Source organism: Canis aureus, chromosome 30, assembly GCF_053574225.1.
Source record: "Canis aureus isolate CA01 chromosome 30, VMU_Caureus_v.1.0, whole genome shotgun sequence".
Lineage (NCBI taxonomy): Eukaryota > Metazoa > Chordata > Mammalia > Carnivora > Canidae > Canis > Canis aureus.
This window is the reverse complement of record NC_135640.1, coordinates 7,180,300-7,203,651: the sequence shown is the minus strand read 5'-3', so window position 1 is coordinate 7,203,651 and position 23,352 is coordinate 7,180,300. Positions and strand designations below refer to the sequence as shown.

The 23,352-nt window shown below is 34.5% G+C and overlaps 1 protein-coding gene and 1 long non-coding RNA gene across 4 annotated transcripts in view; one reads left to right on the top strand and one right to left on the bottom strand.

Moving 5' to 3' along the window:
• LOC144301714 (uncharacterized) overlaps window positions 1–7,491 on the bottom strand; it is a 28,954-nt gene extending 21,463 nt beyond the window's left edge. Inside the window, exon 1 of the long non-coding RNA XR_013368449.1 lies at window positions 6,838–7,491. This is a non-coding gene — a long non-coding RNA (uncharacterized LOC144301714). The remainder of the gene's footprint in view (window positions 1–6,837) is intronic.
• The window catches only part of CADM2 (cell adhesion molecule 2), a 1,060,955-nt gene that overhangs the window by 412,845 nt on the left and 624,758 nt on the right, over window positions 1–23,352 (top strand). The window lies entirely within an intron of this gene.

The following is a 23,352-nucleotide window of genomic DNA, read 5'->3' as shown; positions in this document are numbered from 1 at the left end:
ATTTATGGATGCCTTTATATATCCATTAGCTCAGCTTGACCCAAACTCTCAGAGTAGGAGAACTGAAATGAATGACAAGCAAAGTGGAGTGTCTTTCCAGTAAAAGTAGAGACTTGAACCTTGTTTGTAAATGACATACTTAAAGGAAGATGAATAGTCTAGATTCAACAAGACAGAAGACACAAACTAGAATTATACTCTATGCTATAATGTTGGTTTTGTAAAAGTCTTTTGGTTTGAATGCCAACCAAGCAGGTACTTCTCAGGGGAGCATAATCTCTCATACCTTTAAATACAGATCAATTATGTATTTGTTTATGTATTCTTTGCCTGAGAATATGATATACTTAGACTTTTTACTATCTACATATGTGGGGTAGGTGTAGATGATAATCTCTCCCTAGCCATTTGGATTAGTTGCATCACTACTGATTATCAAAAGGCTGGTGAATTTGTGATCAGATTGCTCTCAAATCCAACACTATGAAAGAATTTCCTTTACAATTAATTTGAGAGAAGAAATATCAGTCTCTGTTTGTACATTTTCAAATAACATAAAAGCTATTTTTACAAGTTGTCCATTGCATTTTTGGAAGGATATTACCACTGGAAAAAGAGAAAATTGGGAGTTATGAAGAAAAGACCTTAAATTGTTGGTAGGACAGAAATAATATTTCTGTAAAACAGCTTAAAAAGATAAAATAATAAATATCCAAGGACCTTGGAACTACACTTCTAAATATTCAGTATGGTTGAAGGATTAAGCTACATAAGCATACCTTACTATATTCTGTCCTAATCTGTCAAGGAATGGTCTTATTTTAAGCTAAATCTCAATGTCCATATCCATTATTCAAAGTATAAGAAAAAAAAAAGACTATAGAAATCCCTTCCATTCATACAGATGCTTTCTCACTTGGTATAACTGAAATAACTTTCCTAATAGATCATAACCTGGAATTTTTCCATGCATGCAGACATGTAACTGTGATATAGGCTATGGGCACCATCAGTTACAATAATTATCAATTTTTAATTCATACTGAGGCAAAAAGAAATTACCAATATTTTAGTTTGTTCTTTGGAGTCTACAGAATAAATTTAATTTGTCTTCTACCCAACAGCCTTTAAATATTTCAACAGAGTTGCTATGAGTTCTCTAAGTCTTCTCTTCTTTAGGCAAAGCATGTATATCTTCCTAACTCTAATAACATTTCAACTGATAACCTTTATTATTCGACTTCTTAAAGCCCCCCAATTTAAAACAATTCTCTGGATACATTCTGGACTCTAATAACATTTCAACTGATAACCTTTATTATTCGATTTTTAAAGCCACCCAATTTAATACAATTCTCTGAATACATTCTGGACAGTATAGATTAAAATGAAGTTATTTTTCTTTACCCAAGAACGCTATTAACTGTCTTCGCAGACAGCTTAATTTCACAATGACACTTAAGGAACCTAGAATCAATTGGAATCCTATGGCTTAAAAAACAAAACAAAACACAAATTGCTGTTTGGCCAGCTTCTCCTCACCTGTAGTTGTGTGTTAATGTTTCTCTTATCCATGTGGAGGTTTTCATATTTATCCTTATTAGTTATGACGGTTGTTATTTGTGGATTAACCTTGTACCTTATTGAGAACTATCTGGACAATGATCCCATGCTCCATTTAGCACATTGGTAGTAAATAGGGTTTTGATCACCTTGAAAGGCTGAGTTTAATGAACAATTTCTGGATTCAATGTGCAGGTTGAGCTGAAGTATAGAAAAACTGGAGGCAAGAGGGTCTGTTAGAAAATTATTGCAGGAGTCCAAGTATTAGATGAAATAGTCCTAGACTAACATAGTAGTCTAAGAGGTAAGACTATTAAAGAATGGCAAAATAGCAAATTAACAAAACTTAGCAACTTACTAGGTATATGTAGTAAGGAAAAAGGAAAGTCAAAAAGTGACTCTAAGGTTTTGAGTTTGGGTATTTAGAATCTGATGGTAAATTTGACTACAGGGAAAGGTGATTGAAGAGAAAGATGAAGATTTTGAGTTAGATATATTGCTTTTGAAGTGGTGATGGATCAAACAATTAAAAATTCCTATGGTACAGAAAGGTGATGGGAGAAGGCTTTTCTGAATCACCAAACTAGGTGAATGTTAATGATAGATACTTGATAGTCATCTATGTGGAAATGATAGCTGAAGCCTGGAGAAGGGCTTGGATTTTTCAAGAGCCATAAATATTCATAAAATTATAAGCTCAAAAAAAAAACCCAAACACAAAAAACAAAAAAGACCCCAAAACTGTAAGCTCAGGGATGCTAGAATTTGTATACTAACCTAGGGAGAAAAATCTTAAGGAAGCCCTACAGAAACACATGGAAGACATAGCATACTTACTGCGAAAGAGATCAATTGATACAGAACAGAAGATAATAAATTTGTCTTTCAAGTGTTTCATTAATGGAGTCCTCTGATAATAATTTTAAAAGATTCAAGATAAATTGTAACTCCTATTGTTACTTAAATCTCCATTAACTTATTTTTAAAAAAAGGTGCTGACACACATGCCCTTACCTATTATTAGGACATTTTATTTTCAAGTCTTTATCTTTAAAAGCTAAGAATAGTACTCTGCTCCTTAAATTAAGCATTTTTTTTTTTTTTTTTTTTTTTTTTTTTTACTTTCGGTCCTGACACTCAAAGTTAAATAATCTGGATAAAGTATAAAGTTAACTGCCCTGATTATACTCATACAACCATGGCTATTTTAGAGCTACTCTATATTTTGTATTCTCTTCCTTTGACTTCATTTATCATGTTATATATGTGCATCAAATCACTATTTATAAGCTACTCATTGTGTCAGAGGAAAAAGGGAGTTTAGAGAAAAGAGTTTGGAGAGTATTATTATTGTAAAGTCTTTCTATCTTTCTTATCCCTATTGCTGCTTTAGAAATGCTCAGCACCCCTCACATATAGAATTATAAGAAAATGATTTTCATGCAAAAACAAAAATACAATCTCTGGTTATAGGTTTATACTCACGTATCTTCACAAAACTATTTACCTATGTTTTTCTCCTAAGAGATCTTAATATTCAACACGTGATGCTTTGAAAATTTGAGAAAATAAGCAGTTGCTTGGGATTTTTTTATGTCATCTTATTGCTGGGTAACAGAAACATCAAATTTTTAAAAAAAAAGTATAATAAGGGACATTGTATGGATGTAGAAAGTCATGAAAAAATCTATTATTTTAGTGTCAAGAATAATTGGATCTAATATAATTATTTCAAAATGGGTTGATTTTTAATAGTTTTAAGCAGAAAGATAAAAAGTATAACATAATTATAAGAGAAATATTGTATGACCTTGCTTCCCTGAAGTATCAACTTATAAGTTATAAATTGATAAGTTACCAGCTGTCATTTAGTAAACATAAATGAAGATAATATTAGCCTTAAAATGTAGTACAGATGAGTTTGAAACTTTGCTTTATATGGATTTTATACCTCTCTGGGAAATTCTCTGGATTTTTTACAGAAGTGTAAAACTATGAGGGAATATATAAACTTCAGTAGGGCCAGTTTGATAATAAGACCAATATTTCACATACTGGTTTTTTTTTTTTTTTTTTTTTTTTTTTTTTTTATTTATGACAGTCACACACAGAGAGAGAGAGAGAGGCAGAGACACAGGCAGAGGGAGAAGCAGGCTCCATGCACCGGGAGCCTGACGTGGGATTCGATCCCGGGTCTCCAGGATCGCGCCCTGGGCCAAAGGCAGGCGCCAAACCGCTGCGCCACCCAGGGATCCCCTCACATACTGGTTTGAAAGATTTTACTGAAGTTAATATTCTCAAAAGATAATAAGGAATGAATACAAAGTTTACACCATGTAAGTGTTACAATTACAAAAATTTTACATCAATGATTGAAGACTATTCTTGAAACTTTTTAGAACAGGAGTGCCTGGATGGCAGTTTATTAAATGTCCAACTCTTGGTTTTAGCTCAGGTCATGATCTCATAGGTTGAGGTCAAGCCGGTGTTGGTCTCCACACTCAGTACGGAGTCTACTTGAGATTCTCTCCCTCTCCATCTTCCATTCCTGTTCATGCTCTCTCTCAAATAAATAAATTAATAAATCTTTAAAAAATGTCTTTAGAATAATTTCTACTATTTCTTCAAAATTAGACGTAATATATTAATATTTGTATATATTTAATATGTTATTATCTAAATTCCTAATATCCAACTCCCTGTATGCCTCACCAGCTTTGCATTTACCTATAGTAGCAGGAACAGTGATTCAGGCCCCTTTTCTTTCATAAAGTGATTAGTAGCCTTATACTTTATTTTTAACATTTCCCATGGTACTGGTAATGATTATTATTTTACTGCTAAATACAATTACTTAAGTGAATATATTTTTATTTCACATGAATTATTAAAATGAATTGTAGTAATAGATCCTTCAATGTCTAAATTTTTGTGATAATCACATATTTACTGAAATTTCATGTTATAGTCTAAAATATAGTTAATTTTATTATTACTCATTATTTTTCAAAACTATGAAAATGCTCTTTGATATGTATCATTTAAAATAATAAGATAAAGGGGAAAAGATAGTTTTTCCAACAAATAATGCTGGAAACTGGATATTCATATGCAAAAGAATGAAGTTGGACCCTTACAATACAACATACACAAAAATTAATTCAGAATGGATCAAAGACCAACATATAGAGGTAAAACTATGAAACTATTAGAAAAAAACATATGGAAAAATTTCATGACGTTGGATTTCGCAATGGTTTCTTGAATCTGACATCAAAGCACAGACAACAACAACTTAACAGATAAATTGAAGTTTGTTTAAATTAAAAAGTTTGGTTCATCAAAAAATTCTATCAGGAGAGTGAAAAGACAGACAACTCACAGTATGGGAGAGAATATTTGCAAAGGGTCTATCTGATAAAAGATTACTATCTTGAATGTGAAGAACTTCTTTAAATCAAGAACAACAAAAAATTCATTAAAAAATGGGCAAAAGACTTGAATGGACATGTCTGTAAAGTAAATTTACAATGATCAGTAAACACAAGAAAAGAAGATCAACCTGACATGCCTTTAGGGAAAATTGGATTTGAAACCACAACAAGCTATTACTTCACACTGGTTAGGAATGGGTATTATATTAAAACAAAACAAACAAAAAACTCCCAGAAAATACAAGTTTTTGAGGACATGGAGTAATTGGCATCCTTGTGCATTGCTATAGAAAACACTATGGCAATTCCTCAGAAAGCTAAATATGGAATTAATACATAATAACAATTCAGACTCTAGGTATATACCAAAAGAATCAAAAGCAGAGACTCAAACATATACTTGCACATCAATGTTCATGGCAGCATTATTTCCAATAACTGAAAGATGGAAACAACCTTAATGCCCACCAAACGATTAATAAACAAAAGATGGTATATTCATAACAATGGAGTATTATTCAGCCTTAAAAAGAAATTCTGACACATACTACATCATGGATAAAACTTGGTAACATTATGCTAAGTTAAATAAGCCAGACATGAAAAGACAAATATTATATGATCTTGCTTCTATGAAGTATCAAGGAAGCAACAAATTCATAGAGACAGAAAGTAATCTAAAAATTGCCAGGGCCCAGTGGGAGGAGGTAATGGAGTTTATTGTTTAATGGGTACAGAGTTTTTATTGGAGATGATGAAAAAGTTCTAGAGATGAGTAGAGGACATAGCTGCACAACAGTGTGAATGTACTTAATGCCTCTAAATTGTTCACTTAAAAATAATTAAAATGAGAAATTTTATGTTATGCATGTTTTACCACACAACAAACAAATCAGAACAGTTTTTAAACCTAGACTACAGATTCTATCAACTCCATTCCTGCCAGAGAAGAAAAGTAAGAGGGTGAATTTACCCAAAGACTCAGAGAAGCCTTTTTCTGATACCGGGAGGAGACACAAAGGTACAGCTTGCAACCACACTCATTTGATCCAAGGAAGCTTCCAGGACACTGTGACTCCTACAGCACTTCCCTTCTGTACACATTCTCCACCCCACCCCTTTTCTTGCCCATAGACTTATCTGAATTCCCTATTGTGGCTTAACCTACTTGCCATGTATTCCTGTTATGAGACTAAAAAGTCTGACCTAAATCCTGTCCAGCCTCTTCCTTTCTACCCCAGAAAAGGCCAAATATTTTCAGACATAGGGTGTAAACCTTTAAAACTGAAGACCTTCTTTTGACATAAATAACTGAATTGTAAATGACAACAAGAAAAAGAACAGTAAAACCTTGATCACTTTAGGCATGTGGCCACTGTCTCCCTTCACCAGTAAGCCTGGCTAGAGCCTCTACTCCCCATATCCATGGCCTGGGGGGAGAGTAGGAGAGGCTGGTAGAGCCACAGCCTGGGTCCTGGCACTTCCTCAGGTTCTCCAGACTAGCCTCAACTAATAGTTCTCTTATTTCCCTCAATAAGGCAGAATCTCAGTGACAGAAAAGGAGCCTCTGAACCTCAGTCTGCCAGAGAGAAACTAGGAGAATTAGATGTGGTATTAAAAAATAAAAGATAGCACATTTAGCCAAAGAAGTATTTTTCCTTCTTCAAAAGCACAATTCTGAAGATGACACAGTGGATTGGAGACCATCTCAGGGAGAAACGTGCTAGGCATGTGCTGTTGATTAGGGCAGAGCCACATGAGAAAACGATCCTGGGCCACTGTGTCACCTCAGAGAAGAGTTATCTCTGCCCAGGAACATTTGGATTAAATGGGGACATACCGGCTTCATAGAACCCATGACATTTTAAGAATTTTCTTCTTCCAATTGATTTCTCTTAAGATCTTACAATTTTAAGTCAAGTCTCTTAGTTAATAGCATTGGGGAGATCCTTCAGTCTTTTCTCCTGCCTGCCTACATTGACCAAACACAAAAGAGAGAGGAAGTCTTCAGAGGGAGATCCCTCAACATTTAGGGGGCAAGATTAGTTTTTTCTTTCTGTAGCAGAAGGAAACTTTCAATCAGAGCTTTAGTCGGTGATGTAGGCTCCACCATTATGCCTTGACGTGTGCTCATATGCAAAGAAGGGATTATAACATGGCACTGATTTGATCTTCTGGTTTGCTGTAGGGTCATATGAGGCCTAGAGTGATCCTGAGCTCCAGGATCTGGAGAACAGCTTTTTCTAATTTTGCTCTGCTCACAGGTCAAATAGAAAGTAGTAACTTTTTTTTCTTTTCTTTTTTTTTTTTTTGTACAGTGCATTTGGGAAAGTGGAAAGTGCTGATTGCAGTTAGCAGTCTGGAGTTTCTATTTGAGCTTTGAGCAGGGCAAAACTATAAATGCTTTCCAGCATCTAGATGGTCTTTCCCTACTACAACCCAAGTGATGCTCTCTGTCCTGGTTCCTAGGCACTTGTTTGACTTGTTAGATATGGAACAGTCCATGGAGTTCTATATGCTCAGTTGTGACTCACAGAATACTGGCAACCAGAAGAAGGGCCATGGTGCCTTCAGAACCATAAAGGACCTGGTGACTGTGACAAAAATTAACTTGTGGAGTAGCTGTGCGGTTACTGTGCTGGTATTGTCTGAATAATAGAGATAAGACCCAAATCTCTGGGAGAAGTATGTATTGCTCTAGTGTGTTTATATTAAGAAGTCAACATACCTTAAAGAGAGACAAGTGCTACCCAAAAGATTTTCTACCTAAGTAGAAGTATCAAAAGAGTTAGTGAGAATTTTGGACTAATTACACAAGCCTATGAAGCCCTCAATTCACCTGTGGTGAGGGCCCACTCTGAAAATACAAATGTTGTGTTTGGCTGCATCTAATAAAAATCTGAACAGGTGATCTCTTGAAAACACAGATTTTCTCAAAAAAGGACAGAAAGCCCCTAAACTTTCATTTCACAGACTCATGATGATTCTCGTTCAGGGGCAGACACAATCACTCAACGATGCATCTGAATACCTCCAGTACCTCATGACTAATTTTAAAAAATATATTGAAAGCCTCTAAAAATACAATGTAGAACAACTTTAGACAAAAGTAATGGAGAATTTGAATGGAAGACACTCCTAAGGAAAGTCTGACTGCTTACCCAAGGAACTGCAGGAATGAAGCAGAGTTTAGAAACTGGATAAGCAGAAAAGAAATGCTTGAAAACTTAGAACTCATGAATGAAACAGAACCTCAATGGCATGGAGAATCAATGAAATATCTCTCACTGGAACCACGTTTAACATAAGTTCACTGGTCTCTTTGAAAATCAGGTGAATGGCAATTCACAATTAGACAAAAAGAATAAATCCGGAAATGGAGATCACCTTGAATGCCAGGATTTGATCTGAACACATTGATTTGTTAACCTAAAAGGATCACAGGTAAGAGCAAGAAAAAACCAAAAGCTACGTGAAGAAAGTGAAATGAATCAAGAGCTTATAGGACAAATAAGTCTCCAAGCTGAGTCTGAAAATTCACAGCTTGAAATTGAAATGAAGAAGCCCCAAATGAAATTTCACATGCTGCCTGCAGTACATCAAGAACATGTAATACATCTTCAGAAAAAGTCAAGTAGGGAATAAATACACCGTTTGGAAATAGGGAAGAAACTGCCCAAAGGACACAGAGGCATGAACCACACGTAGCGGAAGGGCGACTTCTGCAGGAAGAAGGCAGGAGACGTGGACAAAGCTTGGAAAGAGCCACTTCCTTTTACCAAAACTAGATTCTTTTCTAAGAGAAAAGAGCTCAAGGAAGTTGGAAGGCAGCTGTGGTGATAGAGAGAAAGCCCGATGAGCAAAGAAGAATATGATAACAACAGAGGAATACTAATGAAAGAGAGGTTTAAGTTCCCCCCTTTTTCAAGGAACGCTTTTGCTCCTGCTGTTTTACACACAGCCCACAGAGACCCGAAAGCATCAGGGTTATTCTCGTTCTTTGGGTCCCCCAGGAAAGAGGAAGGTCGTGTTGGGAAGGCACAAGTACCCAGGGTCACATGTAGGTTTAATTCAGTTCTCATGGCAGCAGGCCCCGGAACAGCTACAGCCACACCATAACATTTGACTGTATTTTCTCTTTTTAAAACTAGTTTATCTTTTAAATGTAACTGTTAATCAATTGATGCAATAAGTTGTCTTACTGAAGTTTGATAGTAGCATGATTCCTGAGATAATACTTTTCAAATATAGACTTCTTTAATATAAGACACTTTCACCTCATTGGACCTTCTAGAACTAGATAAGTAAGGATTATATTTTTATTTAAATAGAAGATGCACTATCAAACCATCATTAATGCTTGACAGACATGGAGACTATTTAAAACAAATACCATTTCTATTAACACCAGTAATATACAAATAATGAAGAAACTACGTGAGTATAAGAATGAGCCAAACCATTCTTAAATTCTACATTGGAAACATTTTCCACAGAATTAGCCACTAACAATAACAGAAAAATGGCTAATATTTTGCTAGAGTACTAGTAGGTAGATTAATTAGATAAATCAAAAGTTAGATAAATTCTGTTCAATTGCTACCAATATTTATGCTTCTTTCATATAACTATACAAGTATTTGAAAGGACATTAAACTCAATATGTTTACTCATAGTATTTATTGGTCCCCTCCTTTATAGATTTTGTCTTTTTTTTTTTTTTTTACTCTGTATGGGGTATTGTTCTCCATATTTTACTTTTTTGTAGGTCATGAAAAAATATTTTTCTCAATAAATTTTTTTAAAGATTTTTTTTTATTTATTCATGAGAGACAGAGAGAGAGAGAGAGAGAGAGGCAGGCTCCATGCAAGGAGCCTGATGTGGGACTCCATCCCGGGTCTCCAGGATCACACCCTGGGTTGCAGGCGGCACTAAACCGCTGTGCCACCGGAGCTGCCCTCAATAAAATTTTGAAGCACCTAATATAAAAACAAATCCATCAACTTGTTACTAAATGTATGAAATAGAAGGACTGACCAAAGCAGTGAAACAGAATGTCATAACAAATTGTGACTTTGAAATTTGAGCCTGAGAGCTCACCAGAGGTCTTCCTCAGGACCAATTCATCTTAAAATGCACAGTCTTTCAAGTAATACCTCCCAATACTGATGCCTGTACTAGGAGCTAAGATCAAAACCTGTAAATCTTTTTGTCACCATGAATTGTACAGAGTAATCAATCTCAATCCCTTGGGATAAGAACTTTACACACACACACATACACACACACAAAATGTGTTCCACCCATCCTGAAAGACCTATAAAGTCTTAAGTAAATAAATTTGATATATTTTATAATACCTATTTTGATGATGTGACAAATAATAATTTGCTAGTACCCATATTTTCAGTGCCCTAATTAACTCACAGTAAACATACCTGAAAAGCTGAAACAAAACTTTAAAGACATTTTTACTGTATGCTAGTATTTATTCTGTGTTTGATTTTCAAAGGTACTATGTTTCGAGAAAAGATGCATGGATTTCTTTAAATAGTGTATTTTTTTTGTATATTCTAGAGATCTACTAGGTTGTAACTGCTCATCCCATGCCAAATTTATATTACTAAAGTTGTTTCTATGTAAATTAAATGACACTGTATTCTTTAAATTTTAAAGATGTAGTTCCCTACTGCATATCATACAGTGAAATTGAGTGGAAAGAGCATTGGACCAAATACTTCAGTGGGATTCTCACATGTTAATGTTCACATTCTTTCTCAAGGGCAGTTCTGTTTGTACCTAATTCCTTCATAGTCATTGCTGTATACCAGTATATCTGTGACTTTTTCTTGTAACACTTTTATAGAAAAACAAAAATATAACTTGGCCATCTGAGTCAGTAATTATTTCTTCTGACATGCCATTTGCTATAACATAATATAGAAACATTTTAGGAGAGATCTTGTTCTTGGTAAGTCAAATTTTCTGGTTTTGACAACAGGAAACTTACTAGAGGCATTTTTATTAATGTGACCAGCTTAGACATTATTAGATGCTCAAATGCATACACTTCAGTTTATTTCTATGAATATATATATATTTTGACATGTAGAAATAATCTTCGTTTTCAGATTTCTAACTTTTAGATGACTCTAAATAAGCAAAGTATTTCTATCATGCTCTTATCTCTGCTGTATCCAAAGCTATCATATGTGCTTAGCTAAAAAGCTGAGGACAAAGGCTGTGTTGATATGACGTGTTAAAAATTCATTGGGTTCAGAAAAATCAGTAAAGGGGCACCTGGGTGGCTCAGTGGTTGAGCGTCTGCCTTCAGCTTAGGGTGCAATCCTGGGGGCCTGGGATCAAATCCAGCATCAGGATACCTATGGGGAGCCTGCTTCTCCCTCTGCCTGTGTGCCCACCTCTCTTTCTGTGTTTCTCATGAATAAATAAAAATCCTTAAAAAAAATCAGTAAACATTGTACTTTTTGTCAAGTTCTGTAACTGAATTATATGTTGTGAGCAAATTAATCAAATGTCCAAAAACTGGCCTTTACTAGATAAATAGATAGATAGATAGATAGATAGATAGATAGATGATAGATAGATGATGCACATGGAGTTTTGCATGGAAGGGAAGATAAATTAACAAATTTAGTTACAGCTTATGTAATAACATATCTTATACATGGATATATAACATGCATATATTTAAATGTCAACTTAAAAATATACACAACACATTTGTTTACTATATTAGTTTTCAATTATTGAACTTGTAAGCTTGATTTTCCTTTGAAATTTTAGAATTTTGCAACATTCAAGAATTGATCTTAGAAATTATTCATGTTATCAAAAGGCTATCCTATCCTCTCCCTCCCTTTATTCAGTGTAGCATTCTTTCTCTTTGTAAGATGTTTATTTTTTTCTATTCTGCTCTATCTTTTTGACCCTTGGACCTAGTGACATTTTTAGTGGTTACTTACAGATTTGTATGTTGTATATGTGTTTATAAATTTTGTATTCCTCATAAGAAAGTCAATTACAAAAAGATTATTGGGTATTTTTAATAAACTCAGTTTCTGGAAAACAGTAAAGGAAAACAGCTAAGAAGGACATTTTCATAGCATTTGCCAGAAAAAAAAAATGTCAAATGATTAGGAGAATAATTTTTTTGGAATATCTATTTGGTTTCTCCAAACTCTCTAATAATTGTACACTTCAAAAATTTTAGGGAAAAAAATCAACCTTCAAGGTAAATTTATGTGGAGGTAATCTTTTAATTCTATTTTAAAACCTAACTGATTGAATTAAATATTTATAAATTACAAAAGCACTATAAATTAGGACATTGATGGCTTTCTTCTTCATATTATCCTGAGGTTATCATGATATACACTTAATGAATGTACAGAATTTGCTATTAGATACCAAGCTTGCTTACTTCCTTTACATAAAATCTGTGCTAAATTTTAGCTCTTTTAAGTTTTTCACTGCCAAAATTAAAGTGGGAAAATTGTTTTTTTTGTTTTTTTTTTTTTGTTTTTTTTTGCTTTTTTTGGGGGGGGGACTGGTTTTGACAAATTTTGGAGTAATAAACAGTTTAGTAGTTTACATAGGTCTTATCTTTAAATTGTACTACACATGATAGACATATTGGGTGTTTTTGATATATGGTTCTGCCATGACAAGTTACTAAAGTAGAAGTGCTTTTAAGGCATAGCTAACTGCTGGATAAATCTTTAATGCAAATGTTAAAAGATCTCCAGTAGTTAAATACCTAAGAAACAAATTAGCTCTTTGGTTTAAGTACTGCAATTGCTCCCTCTGAAAGGCCTATCAGAATATAGTGTTTATTTAGAAAATCCTTAAATAATTTTTACATAAAATACTTTCTTTATAACTAGAGGAGTCTTAGTGGCTCATCCTAGTGTTTCTGACTGATAATAATACAAATAACTGAATTGTTATCCTGTTCCTACAACTGTGCCAGGAAGTTTATGTTATAATCTCATTTTGTCCTCATAGCATAGCTATGGTTTCTGTAGCAGGAGAGATTGAGAGCCAGAGATTTGAACAAACCTCTGCTGGTGGAAGGATAACTTGAACTCCAGCTAGTTAAACTTCAAATCTTTAATATTCCTGTGGTCCTATTCCTGTGAATCTATTTTTTTTGTTGTTGTTCAATATTGATCTGACACAAAAGTAACTATGAAACTAACATTCCTTCATAAATTGAAAAGGCTTTTATGAGCTAGGACTTACTAAAAGCTCCTATGTTTTAAAATAGAATGAAACTCTGTCCCTGACCTCTCAACTTCACTATATATGAAATATTGGCTAGTATCTAAGCCATTGTATATGTAGAGACAGAAATTTCAGGCCTTCATAAATAATTTAATAATGAATTGACTGTAAAAACACTTGTGAAGCTTCTTTAAAGCACTTGATTTTGGAATCATCCAGGAAATAATGTAGCACATTTGGATTGCATCTTCTCATTCCTCTAAGAAGTTATTTCACTAAGGATTTCATCATTGCCTTTCCTTTCAAGGAGAGGTAATACCAGAAATTTCGGTTTGAAGAATATTTACTAGGTATCTGAAATTTTTACTAAAAGATATCATACATTTTTGTATGTATTACAAACATTCATTTGGGAAAAATTCTATAAAATTACTGAAGAGTTTCTAGACAAGAAATTTAGAATTTTCTTTAATTGAACAGTAGCCATTCAATATATTGTCTTTCAATTTTACCTCTGATAAACCTCAAAACCAAATTTAATATTTAGTTGTAATAACTCTTGCAATGATTATTTGCATTATTTTCCTTTAAACATCAGAACCATATATTTAAATGATTAAGTTCTCTTCATGTTCAAGAATGAACTCACGATGTTCTTCAAATCTGGTTCACCTTCAGTGTTCTTGGTCTTAGTAAATGAGACTATTCTCCATATATGTAGACACCAACCTGACACCACCTCACTTTTTTCTTATGCTCCAAACCTGCCAGCATTACCTCCTGAATATCATACACATCTTTCCACTTTACTCTCTCGAACCTTCATCTTTCTCTCTTTTTTTAAAAAAAGATTCATCATTTATTTTAGAGAAAAAGAACACAAGTGGGGCAGGGGAGAGGGAGAAGGAGACTGGGAGAGAAGAAGACTCCTCATTGAGCATGGAGCCCACGCAGCATTCAATCCGATGACCCCAATACTGTGACCCAAGAGTCAGAGGCTCAACCAACTAAGCCACCTAGCAGTCCCTAGAACCATCATCTCTTGATTAATATGTACTTGTCTAACTATCATATTCCTCTGCTGCCTTTTGATCCAATTTCTTCTCCATACAGAAGTTTTTTTTTTTTTTTTTTAATTTAAAAGAAGATCTGATCATGTTAAGCCCTTTGTTAAAACTCTTCAGTGATTTATTGATTTAGGATATAGACCCAAATTAGTGATGTGTCCCTTGAGTTTTATACAATTTGATCTCTTATTATTATTCCAGCTCCATTTTCTATCACTCTCCATAGTTTGTTCAGACTCTGTTAACCCTGGCTCTTATTCCAGGTTGTCATAGATAGGTTGTCATAGATATCACATTCTTTTTTTTTTTTTTTTAATTTATTTATTTATGATAGTCACAGAGAGAGAAAGGGAGAGAGGCAGAGACATAGGCAGAGGGAGAGGCAGGCTCCATGCACCGGGAGCCCGATGTGGGATTCGATCCCGGGTCTCCAGGATCGCGCCCTGGGCCAAAGGCAGGCGCCAAACCGCTGCGCCACCCAGGGATCCCACATTCTTTTTCTCTCAGAACCTTTACAAGTCATTCTACTATTCTGTAATATACCTTCCGCTCACTCCCATTTTTCATTAGTGAATTACTCTTAATCTTTCCAAATTAAGCCAAAGTAGCATTTCCTAAAAACAAGCCTTTTCTATCCAGCAGATCATGCCTGAATGACTTCTTGGTCAGTAAGAAAGCCATTGAGTCATGAAGTTTAGAGTTTCTAAAAAGAGGAAGTGGTCAGCAGTTTCTACCTCTTCCACAAGCATAATGATATGAAGAATTAATAAATGATGATTTTCTGAGAAAAATGACATAATAAGTGAAAAATAGATATATTGAAGTATAGATAGCAAGAAAAGATTGCTCTTTGGGGAAATCCTGAGGTGACTAGGGTGGATCATACAGTTCAGGAATATTTCCTCAAACGAGTGGAACAACACCTTTATAAGGACAATGGAAAAACCCAGTGCTCTACATGCAGTAGAGAAAATCAGAATGCCTTATACATAGAAGAATGTACCAACCCCAATAATTCAATAAGATAAATACAAAATGCAAAGGTGTCTGAATGTAAAAACCAGGCAGATAGTATCTGAAGGTAACTACATGGTTCTGGAATGGATGACAAAATTAACATTCTTTAAATGCAGTGTATCTTTTGCTTTAAAAATGCAAAAGACCAGTTATTTCCTAACTTCTGAGTTTATGTTTTGAATTTTGAGAAAGCCAGAAGATATGAAAGAGAGTAGTAAAGCATTTAAAAAATACTTTTTACCACACAAACTAGAGACATTCTTTTTGTTTTTCTGCCACCCAACCAGAGCTAGATTGCTCACGATCCTTAGTCTTGAAGATGTACATGCAACAAGTGTGAATATGATAGAGTTCTTCTCTGTTCTGAGCAGTGCATGAAGCAGGAGATGTTCAGTCAGCAGGGGGCCAGGCCTGGTTCTGTATCTTAAGGGTATCTGGGTTTTTTTTGTTTTCTTTTTCCCACCTGTGAAAGAGCAGGCACATTTGAAAACCCCTCAAGGAAGTACCATTTTCCAATTAGGTGCTACCACAGCCTTATTTGGAGGTATAGAAAAACAAAAACAAAAACATGCAACTAATGGTATCCATGAAGTTGAAAAATAAACAGGCACAAAATACTGCTAAAAGTCAACTTGTAGCTTTCTCTTATATCCTACAACATAACCTGTGGCTTAATCCCGAAACCCACTTTAGACTTAACCTTTGCAAGTCATACAGAACATTTTTTAGCATTTTAAGTTAGATATGTTTCACAGCATTCTTGGTAAATATCCCACATGCTTTTTCTCATTTTCCAGAAGGGTGTACCAGGTGGTAAAATGTTTTATTCAGGGAGATGGGAGATCTGAAAATGGGAATATTCCTGAAATTCAATTATAGTCAGTATCATATTCTGTCCTGAGATCACATAAAGTGATGTTTTGATTGAGTTCTAATGAATTTCAGGGTTGAGAAGAAGTTTGCCGGGTGGTTAAGGGGAGAAATGGTACTATAGAGATGTAGACAGTTTCCACATTATGAAGGGCCTTCCGGGCTATACCAGGAAATTTGGAGTTTACATTTCAAGTGAAAATGAATCACTGAGGTTGAATGGAAGAGTGTTAGGATCAGACATGAATTTTACAGCGCTAATTTGGAAAGCACAATGGAGAATATTAGAGAACAGAGACAGGGAAACAAAATAAATTGTTGCTTTAACTTGGGTTAAAGATGATAAAGGCCACAGTGAAGACACTAGTATCAATGAAGACATATTTATGAAATTAAATTGATTGAATCGTGTGAATAGATGTGAAGGTTGCAGATATATCAAAAGTTTAGTTAATCCCATATTTCCTGTTTGAGACAACTATACCTCAGGGGAAAAAATCAAGAATTGATGGTAGACTTGATTGTATAAAATGTGTAGGTATTGACATCCTGTTTCATTTCCTGAACAGTTTTGCATATAAATTCTGCACTAATGACATTTCCTGATGATTCCTTCTCTTTACATCTTCCTTGGTTTAATCATTAGCGCTTAATATGTAGACGTGGTAGGCAAAGTGTAATGTTACCAAATGTGATCCAACAATTAAAAAAGTAGAACCGACCTATTCCAATTTATGTTCTCATTTCAAACTCAGTTAAAATAACTAAGTACCTAAGTGTATGAATTCATATACATACGACCCCTGAGGCCCAACATTTTCCATGACTTGTAAATTTTAATTCTGAGCACATAACTTTTAAGGAATGTGTATGATTATTTTAGAGTCATGCTGAACTAATCTAGTGTTCTTCTAGCATGAGTGAAACTTTCAAGAAAATGCACTCTTGAGCATTGTATCTGATTTCACACATTTCCATATGACACCTATCTCTTTCATTTTGCATATTATATGCTGATTTTTCTCATACAGCTCACTTTCAAAAACATTTGCCTTTTTCATGCAATCAGTATATGCACTACTATATCTACGTAATTTCATATCTTCTATTTTAGTTGAATTTTTAATGGACTTTGCTTTAAAACAGAAATGCTTGACTAAAACAAACAAGTAAAACTATGTGATGTCTGATTTTACAAAACAGCAAAAGCTCCTTTGAGAACAGTTTACTTTAAGCAAAAGCTAAGCTATACAGTGAAAAAGGTTGTTTAGAGTGAAGGAGGGAAAATTGTTTCAGAGATACTGAAGTACATCATGAATGGAAGGTCTTTGTTGGTGGTAGCAACAGACAAGAAACTAGCACGTAAGAGAAATATGACTCTGCTTGAAGAGTTTAAATTAGTTAGGAAAGGAAGGAGACAGAACCACAAAGGAAGAACAGCCACAAACAATAGGTCCAGTGACCTACCTGAGGGCTGGTGGTGTAGTTTACTTTTAATGGCAGCCAAAATTGGGTAGGCCAATAGCTTGCTCAACGACAGGCTCTTGTGCAAAGGAAGCAAAGTGTCTTCTTCTAATACAAAAGATAGAACTGTTCAAGCAGTACTTTGACAAGGGCACCCTGAAATACAGTATTGCATTCAGCCTTTGAAAATGTGTTACTATGGGTTATATATAGTTTGACATGGTACCAAGAAGACATGCTGTTGTAACCTGATCTATTGTATGGTGGATGATAGAGTGAAAAAGCAATATGATTTAGAGAGGAGGTTACTCTAGGGGTCTTATTAGAGTATATAAAGGCTTAGGCAGCTACACAAGACTCGGGAAAGATGAATTTATACTGGGCTGCAATAGAATTCATGAACATGACTGGAAATCCTAACAACCATGTGTACTTCACCTGCTAGATTAAATGTCCACAGGAACGTCAGAGTTTAGAACTTTTATAATATTGGTAACATTTGCTATGTAGATCAATAAAAGTTCAATATGCTTAAGTGTATTAATTAAATTATTTGATGAAAAATATACCCATTTAAATAAGTGTATTCATCCTTTTCTAAGAAACCGATCACCAAATTGTGATTAAAATAAAAATATCTGACATAAAAATATAGATTTATATACCAAACAGCATCAATAAAAAACATAGTTAGGTTCAACTCAAACTCAAGTGATGTGTTGGTAAATATTTAATAACTGGCTCTTTTGGGGGAGAGGTTCTGATTTGTAGCATTCCTCCAGTTTTCATGGCTAAAATACTCCAACCATAGCTGTTTTCAAATAAATTTACACCAAATGGAAGTTTGAGAAGTGTCACAGTGAGGCTTTCACAACTCTCACAACCAGCTCCAGCTTACTACAGAATTTAGATTAAAAACATCATTTCAAGGGGTGCCTGGTTGACTTAGTCGGTAAAGCATATGACTCTTGATCTTCAGGTTGGGAGTTCTTATTCTCAGGTCCATGAGTTTGAGCTCCAAACAAGATATACAGATTATTTTTTTAAAGCCATCATTTCAAGGAAGATGTCAAAGCATAATTTTCTGTTGAGATTTCCAAAGAATAGGGAATTCAAATTAAGAAGAATTTTATTGGAAATCTATTTCCTGTATGCACTGGTTAAGGGATTTTAGAGATTATGTCTTGAATCTCAATTTCCTCATCTCTAAATTTATTATTATAAAGAGTATATGACATGATTCATGGAGAAATTAGTTATAATTTATTATTCTAAATGTATTTTATTGTTATTTTACAATTCTAAACTCTAAATGAGTTTTATTGCCAATTAAATAAAAATTGACAACATACACTAGCTGAAATCTAGATCTAATTTTAGTTCTGCTAGAGTATTTAGGGAAAGTAGGTCACCAAACAAAACTGTAAGATGAATTCCCCTATTGGCGCAAAGTTTATATTGAGACTACAACCTGAGTGGGGATTTTAAATATTTCCAATAAGCCAGTGTCTTGAAATAAGGCATACATAACCTGACTAAGGATCCTTCCTGATTTATCTCCCATTTTTTCCACAACTTCAAATATTTGAAAATTCCAGTTGCTCATCTTTTCTATTAAGGAGTCATAATCTTCTATTAAAATCAGGTCCAGTGATGCTTCCTGTTCAGTATTTGGTTGCGGTTCATTCTGTGCCTCTGTTCATTCTGTGCCCCCAAAAATAATTTTCTGTAGTCTCTGTTTTCTGTTTCCACTTCTTGTTGCACTTCTGTACAGTTGAATGATTGTTTTGGGGTAACAGTGTTGTCTTCATCACCTGACTTCCCACTGTGGCAGTCTAGCCCCAAGCTAGTTCAATTTTCTCTTTTGTGCTCGTATATTACCAATTTAGTGGAAAAGTCATAGTTAAATTAACCAGACAGAGTCTCTCATAAAGGGATAAGTGGAGCTCTCAAGATTAGAAATATCATTCACTGCAAAATAATTGTGCTATTGAAAATAAAACAACAACAACAAAAAACACATGCTTAAGAAAATGCAGTTATCAGAAAGTAAGAAACTTGTTTAAGATCATGTAGTACAGGTAATCAGCAAACTACCTGAACTGAAGTCATAGCTTCAGATGCTGCCTAGGAGACTGGCTAGAACTTTCGATACATTAATTCATGTGTGATATTAGCGCATGAACATGTCATGTCCTTTAAGGCATCTCCTCTAACTATAATAATTCTCCAGTTAATTAGCACCAGGGTGAAGTGGTCTTCAACAAAACCTGAAACTGCAAGGTCAACAAATCAGCTTAGTTGGGTTGCAAAAATTTGCTTAGGTAAATCCTTCATGAGGAAGACAAACAGCAATAACAACAACAACAACACACACACACACATATACACTTGAGAAAAATAACACTTTACAGACATAAATTGTGGCCATTCAATGGTCATAGCAACTCTATAGTTTTGACATGTGCAATAAAATATTTATTATATGAGGGAAACTAGAGTTTGCTCCAAATTTCTGAAGTATTTTAGGTTTTCTTTCCTCCCTCCCTCTCCTTCTCTCTTTTCAGCCTATGTATGTTGATTTTTTTTTTTTTTTCTATCTACAGGAGCACTGTTCAATCCCCCAGTCTCAGTTCTTTCTGCTGGCTAAGCAATCCAGGGGCAGCTTTCGATTTACATTCTTATCATGAAATTTTTAAAGCTGATAATTCTAATAAGCACTTTACCAGTTCCCCTACGGATTTTTGCAACCACCTCAAGCTTTTCACATTTTCTATTCAAACTTTACTTTACATTGCCTGTCATTTCTTATAGATTTCTGAAACTTTCCTGTCTGCCTATGTTTTATTAGGGGAAAGAGTGGAGTGAAAATGTTATATCTTCAAGTATGAGGTATTTGGTTTATATATTACAGGCATGCCTTTTCCTGAGAACTCTATCAAGTTGTTGTGACTCTTCAGGCAAAATACTTATTATTAGACTAAAGAATTATGGTAAGGTGTTCATATGTTTTTTGGATTTAAAAAATAAATTGTGCAAAACTGAAAGAAGCCCTTAAGTGCAAATGCCTCCATCATTTGGCCAGGCAGTTTTGGTATAAAATTAATTTCAAAGAACCCAATACTGAACCATTGTGTGTTTGCTACGTATGATGTTGCCTTGACCATAAAGACCTTATGTTTAAACATGTATGCCTGAATATTTTATTAATAGACCTATACAAAAGATCTCCTTGGCTTTCAGTTGGCTTTCAAAGAACCTAGTGTCAATTTGCTTACACTTTGCATCATCAGGAAATGTTACAAAAAAAAAAAAAAAAAAAGGAAAGAAAGATGTTTGGTTACTAAATATTTGAAACTATTTACATAAGCAGTCTAAGACCATAGTTCTCAAATTTGATGTGTGTGCCAAGGACCACCAAAAGTGTTTGTTTGTTTATTTTTAGATTTTATTTACTTATTTTAGAGATGGAGAATGGAGAATGAGAGAGAGAGAGAGAGAGGGAGAGAAAGAGAGAGAGCAGAGGGAGAGAGGGACAAGAACAAGCAGACTACCTGTGGAACACAAGGCTGACCTGGATCCTATGACCCTGAGATCAGGACCTGAGCCAAAACAAGTCAGTTGCTTAACCAACTAAGCCATTGAGTCATCCCAAGAATAATTAAAAGTGTTTATTTAAATGCATGTCCAGGGTCTTCCCACTCATGAACTCTGATTCAGGAAGTCTTCCAAGTGGACAAATAGCCAGGCTTTGCAAAATCTGTCCTACAAAGTAGTAAATTCAACTAAGAAAAGATCTGTCAAACTGGTTTTTTAACTTTATTTTTTTCTACAAATGAATTCGCAAGATAAAATAGTGGAGGGCAGCCTGGGTGGCTCAGGGGTTTAGCGCCGCCTTCAGCCTAGGGTGCGATCCTAGTGTAGGTCTCCCTGCATGGAGCCTGTTTCTCCCTCTGCCTGTGTCTCTCCCTCTCTCTCTCCCTCCCTCTCTCTCTCTCTCTCTCTCTCTGTGTGTGTGTGTGTGTCTCATGAATAAATAAATAAAAACTTTAAAACAAATTAAAAAATAAAATAGTTGATTAAACACATCTCCTTTAGACAGATTCTTCAGGTGCTATTAGTGATAGTATATTTTAAAAGACATTTAAACACACTTTTCTAAATTTTACTAGCATTGCACGTTTGATAACTGAGTCCATGGGAGCTATTAATTGTGTTTCTAATACAAGCTATGTATTGCAAACAAAATTTCAGCCTAATGCCTTGATTTTAAGGTTATGATTTGTATACAAATAAGGGATTTAAGACTCATCTACATTAGGATCAAAGCCTGTAAGAGGGAATACGTTGTCAGCATCATACATAAATATATTAGACTTTCTCTTAGGGATAAAGCAACAAGAATATTTAATTATTGCAAATTTGTGGGGGGAGCAGTGTATAATATATTATTTATTGTGACATTTCATGCTAGATTAAGCAACATCATAGTAATGCCAATGCTACTTAGAAACTAAAGAATTAAAATAGAACTCAGAAGACAAAAATCATCATAAATCTTGTTTTTTATATCAAAACATTTATTTGCTAAAAATTTAACTTTCCCTCTACATATTTCTTTACAAAATAGCTAGCATGGGCCATATAGTGCAATATGACATTTTATTCTTTTGTAATACGAAAGAAAACTAGATACCCAAAGCACATTTTAAAAAGTAGCTACCCCTAACAAACCTTATTTCCAGAGTTTTCCAAATCATAGGGAATTCTACTTACAGCAAGCAGTAAATAGAATATCTAGAACTATCTTTACTATCTGATTGTTCTTAAGCTTTTGATGATAGCCTTTTTGTTAAGTTCTTTATTCATCAGTAGGACCAAACATAATTACATTTATTTATATTTATTAAGTCAATATTTTTCACTCAAAAAAAGTTTAAATACTATTAAAAGGCAGAAGATCTTAGACCCACAGGAAAAAAAATGAATAATTTCAGGCTGTGTCCTGTAGGATTGTTAGAAAACCGGAATATAATATGAATTTACAATGATTTATGCAACTGATGAGAGTTCCTGAATTGGTACCATGAATCTTTTTTTTTTTTTTTAAGATTTTATTCATTTATTCATGAGAGACACAGAGAGAGAGAGAGAGGCAAGGATACAGGCAGAGGGAGAAGCAGGCTCCATGCAGGGAGCCCAACATGGGACTTGATCCCAGGACTCCAAGATCACGCCCTGGGCTAAAGGCGGGCGCCAAACTGCCAAGCCACCCAGGGATCCCCAGGTCCCATGCATCTTTTAAGTTCTCTTAATTTGCCACTGATCTTCAAGGTTCTGCTTTGCTGCCTAATGCCCAGACACCACATGAGCAACAAGAACAAAGACAGGTCGCTGCTTTTGGAAATCAAGAAAATGTGCATGGGTTATTAGGGGCAGCCCTAAAATGTGAAAAAAAAAAAAAGTTTCAGAAGTATATACTTATATAATTTTTTTCTAATTAATTAGAATTATATTATTAATATTAATTGTATACATATATATGAAATATATGTTAGAGATAGGTATAGACTTTTGAAAACTATCACTCATTGACAATCCTGGACTAAATATTGTATTGAGAATATGTCCTATATCACAGACAGCCTCCATATCTTGAGTGCTAAGCTAATCTTAATGAGGATAGTGA